The sequence below is a fragment of the Nicotiana attenuata genome, chromosome 5, assembly GCF_001879085.1.
Source record: "Nicotiana attenuata strain UT chromosome 5, NIATTr2, whole genome shotgun sequence".
Taxonomy (NCBI): Eukaryota; Viridiplantae; Streptophyta; class Magnoliopsida; order Solanales; family Solanaceae; genus Nicotiana; species Nicotiana attenuata.
In genome coordinates, this window is record NC_031993.1 from 14080498 (window position 1) to 14085437 (window position 4940).

Here is a 4940-nt window from a genome sequence, read left to right on the forward strand (position 1 = left end):
AGAGTTTTCGAGGCCGAGTTTAAGGATGTTCGTGCTAAGGCGCACGTAGCTCTGCTCGCTTGTGGTTACAATCCTACTACCACTACAACATTAGGCCCTTAACTACCTTCGAAAAGTGTAGCCTAAACTATTAAAAAGTGTGGCATTTGATTAAAGGCCACATTTTTCGATTTTAAGCAACGCTTTTTTGGGGGTGACCTAAACTAGCGTAACCTCTTCCTTAAGGCCACGCTTTTCAAGTGTTGCTTTGAAAACCACGCTTCAAAAGCGTGGCCTATATGATATAAAGGCCACACTTTTGTTACCTCATTGGCAACGATTTTCATTTTCTAATGCTACGTGTTTGAGGCGTAGTTTTTGTTATCTTATAGGCTACACTTTTTAAGTGTGGCAATTTTGTTTTGCTGTAATAATTTTTTTAAAATATTTATAAAAGGTACAATTTGTGATTTATTAGTTACACTTTTTACATCCTATAATCACATTTATTTCAAGCATAGACAATATTATCTCATTTTGATTATCTCAAGCACTAAATTAGCTAATAAATCACTAAAAATAATAATTCATATGCATGTATTTGCAATAAACATTGAAAAACAAATATTTCTTGTATTACACCTAATAAAGCAATATTTCAAAATGTGCACTGACAATAAACTGTACAAAGTGGAATATATTCAAGGATCACAATTGTTCAAAAAGTCTTCAATGGTCACTCTAATAGATAAAATTGAGTTATGGCCACCATATCAAATTACATCACCCGCATTTTCCTACACATTCAAAATAAAATTAAAAATAAAAAGAATATATAGTATGTATTCATAAAGAACCATGAATATACAAGACCATGGATTGAAAGAACTTGACTAACTAGCATAGGCTTCCATTGGTTCTATTACAATTGAACAGATAGAGCACAACTTTTGTAACACTTGGGTCGTATCACTAATGATCAATAATTAGCCCTTTAACATCAGTTAGCTGCTCCAAATGTGAAAGGAAAAGAAGATACTTTCAGTCAGTTGTATTTTGTATTGTCATCAGCACTTCCTTTGGTGCTTGTGTGAAAAATATATATCAGAAAGCTGAAAGAAGAAAAGAAAGATGCTTTCCAATATCTGTAATTCATGTCCATTACGGAAAGACAAATATATTGTTCTTATATTACATGATGGGTCACCTCTTCATATTTTCCAATTCGACTTGACCACTTTACCATGTCAACGTTAGTTGATAGTAATACTACTATATGTTCTTTTAACATATTTTTCCTTAGCTACTCATTTTTTCAGCATTTAAAACTATATTATAGACTCTCCTTTTTTATAAGGATATACTATAGATACTTCTCTATAGAATTCTAAACAACTAGTGTCTAACCCTTTATGCAAACAAGGAAAAGGATTAAATTTGGCATTGTACTATCTAAAATTGACCTAAAAGGAATGTAATCTGTCATTGTAACTCCAGAAAATAACTTGAAATAAAAAAAAATACCTTTTCAAGAATCAGACATAAGTTGAACCAGAGGAATGTGGAAGAATTTGGCCTCACATAACCCGTGCACTACTCGCATCGATCGAAGAAGGTAGGTTAGATTAGACATACCCTGTTATATCCTGTTGTCAAGATGTTTCCTAGAAAGCGAAGACACAAAAGGCAGTACATAATATCTATTTAGCTGTACAAGGAGAAAAGTGTTACAGAGGTAAAGACCAAAATACAGTATAGTTAATCTTAATCTGTATATAAATATAGATCACTATGACAGACTTTCTATATGAGTTCAAAAGATTGGATTGTAGTTTCGATAGAATCAAACAATTGTCTTATTATATGTCTTACATTTTTTTTTTCTTTTTCCATCATTGTAATGGATAACAAAACACTTCACATAAACTATAAATTTGTGCACAAAAGATATTACTAAGCAGCCCTTGATTGCAGGTCAGTTTTCTCAATATCTCAACTTTTTCGAAGTTCTTACTCTATCCATTTCCTATTTGATTTTCCTTCATACTTAAGACATTTTCTTATTCAATTTAGGTACATTTCTAGTTTCCACTATTATTCTCTCAATTTATCAGTTTAATTTGACAAAAGTAAAAATAAAGAGGAGAGGGTCAAGTTAGACATGAAAGTTATTGGAAGACTACAAGGTCATAAGAACAACTAGATATTCTTATGCTAATATTAAGAAAATAAAGGATTTTAGTAAAAACTTAGGAGAAGGGAGTCATGGTATTGTTTGGAAAGGGAAACATTCCAAGAAAATCTATATAGCAGTAAGAGTCCTACGTAATTTAAAGGCTAAAGGAGGATAATTAATCAACCACAATCATTATATATCAAAATGAAAGTAGTAGGAAAAGCGTACCTAATATCACTAGTGGAAGTGAGTCTCCGAGCTCAGGCCCTTGTTTTAGTGAAACAAAAAATGTATTCTTTTTGTCACAATGAACTTTCAATAATGATTAGAAAGGAAGTTAATAAACAAAAAAGTGTAGTCTCTTTTATTAGAAGTTTATAAACTTCTGATAAAATCATTATGTAAACTATAACCATAACAATAACAACATGGCTTCTATAGATATAGTGCAGAACATTACCTTTTCTAAAGATGGCGCTCAATTACCCCCCCCCCCCCCCCGCCCCCCAATATTATTAAGGTCAAAACGCTATATGCTTCCAATTTTCTACCAAATGTTGCACGAAATAGCTTGTTGAACTAAAGCTCGCTTCTGATTAATGAAGAATTTTGAAGAAATTCTTTATTTAAGGCAGAAACCATCAGATTCCTATGGAGACTTACATTTAGTTTTCTCTTTAGAGGTCCAAACTATTTTGCAAGGTCATATAAAGTTATCATATTACATCAAAATTCTATAGTATATAAGATATAGAACTTTCAATTCTTGCAATAAATACAAACAAATGACAAATTGACAAAGAAACGGACAGTATAACAAGAACAAAAAGGGCATTCCCTTAAGAAGAAAAGGAATTCCACGGTACTGAAACTGCAAAGCCACTAAACTGAAAGGATGTTTCAGAGAGATCTTACCCACAAGTTTTTGGGAGACAAGATCAGCCCTAAGTACATCGAATCCCCAGATTAGTGTGCCGATGGAATTGATCTCAAAGCTTCCAGATGGAATCGTTTCGAAAACTTGCCGATGAAACAAATGGCACATAACACAAGCCAACGAAGACATAATAGAACAAATTCATACGACCAGAGAGAGTTTCAAGAAGAAACAACCCAGATTGATATTCTGATTGAATCGATTTCTCGCTGATGGAATTAGAACTTTATTTTTTTTAAGTAACAAGAAGAAAGAAAAAGAGCAGCAGGGATGTTTGCCTATTGCTATTTTTCCCCAAAAAATCCACTCCTACTAGACTTTTGCCGGGTAAAGTGTTTTTTAAAAAAATTGGTGGAGATATTTTTGGGGGGAAAGTAAAGCGGGAACTTTTAGGAAAAATTTTTGGGCACGCTCAATCAATGTTGTATTTGAAAATATTAAAAGGAACACGTGTGAAGTGTGGCCTAACATCTTAATAAGCGTTGCCAAATATAAATGATATGCCATCACTTAAAAAGCCTGTTCTTTATAGTTAAAGACAACATTTTACAAGCGTTGCCTAAAAACTGTGGCCAAAAGCTATTACTAAAGGCCACCCTTACAAAAGCGTTCCCATAGATATTTTTGGGAAAGCTTATCAAGCGTGGTCTAACATAAGTGTGGCCTTAGACCAAATTTGTTGTAGTGTACGCCGGGGGCTGGTGATGGTGAAGATGACTTGGATGAGCTTGAGCCAGGTGCCTGGTATGATGATGAATACTTTGATGGCGAGGACGATGGTGGGGGTGATGCTGCCGAGTGATGTTTTTTGTAATCTTTTGTTTTTACTTTTGTGGTCGTCTATTCGACCCTTGTAAGATACCTTTTGATTTGGAATGCTACTTTTGCTATTTATTTTCGAGTCTTCTATTTTTTCCTTGAATATTTTCCTCAATTGATTGCCTTGATTAAAAAAATTGTGTTGGTAGGCATTTGCTCGAACGTGATCGAGTGTCTTTGATAAGTTCGAGTGAAGTCAAACGTTGCCATAATTAACTCGAACGAGGTTAACTGTGAATCAAGTTCGAGCTAGGCAGAATGTAAGTTGAATTCGAGCGAGGTCGAGTGTCCTCCTTTCTGATACACCATTTTGTTGAGGTTTGTACGGAATAGTTAATTGTCTGCTGATGCCCTTTTTATTAAACAATTCTTCAAATTCTTTTGATAGATATTCACGCCCTCTATCGGTTCTTAAGGTCTTAATTCTTTTGTCTAATTGATTCTCAACTTCATTCGAATATTCCTTAAAGCATTCAAGTGCTTTAGATTGATGAGAAATCAAATAGACATAACCAAAGCGTGTGAAATCATCAATGAGCGTAATAAAATATAAAGCACCAGACCTAGCCATCACATTCATTGGACCACAGATATCAGAATGGATTAATTGCAATGGAAAATCAGCTCTCTTAGCCTTTCCAAATGGTTTACATGTAATCTTTCCGGCAAGACAATTTTCACAAGTTGGCATTTCAATTTTAGAGAAAGAACATAGATGTCCTTCCCTAGCCAATCTATTCATTCGATCCTGCCCTATGTGACCTAATCTTGCATGCCATGTAATAACATCATCATCACTGTTACTAGAATAACATGCCATAACACAACGGTCAACATAATAGTTATACGTAGAAGGATTACAATCTAACACAATAAAACCATCATAACGATGTCCAAAACCATAAAAAAAACATTGTCTTGAGTAATTCTAAGACCACTGCGACTAAAGTTCAAATTGAAATCTAAATCTAGAAGAACAGACACAGAGGCTAAGTTTCGTCGAATCTCTGGAACATACCGCCACACATG

The 4940-nt window shown here is 34.0% G+C and overlaps 1 long non-coding RNA gene across 2 annotated transcripts; it reads right to left on the reverse strand.

Annotated features, from left to right (window-relative positions):
• LOC109225357 lies at positions 593 to 3397 on the reverse strand. 2 transcript variants are annotated; one of them, XR_002067903.1, is made up of 3 exons: positions 3071 to 3397; positions 1504 to 1643; positions 593 to 776 (listed from the first exon to the last, which is right to left on the reverse strand). It is a non-coding gene; the product is annotated as an uncharacterized LOC109225357 (long non-coding RNA). The 2 variants fall into 2 exon arrangements; XR_002067904.1 differs by having other exon boundaries at positions 1504 to 2422.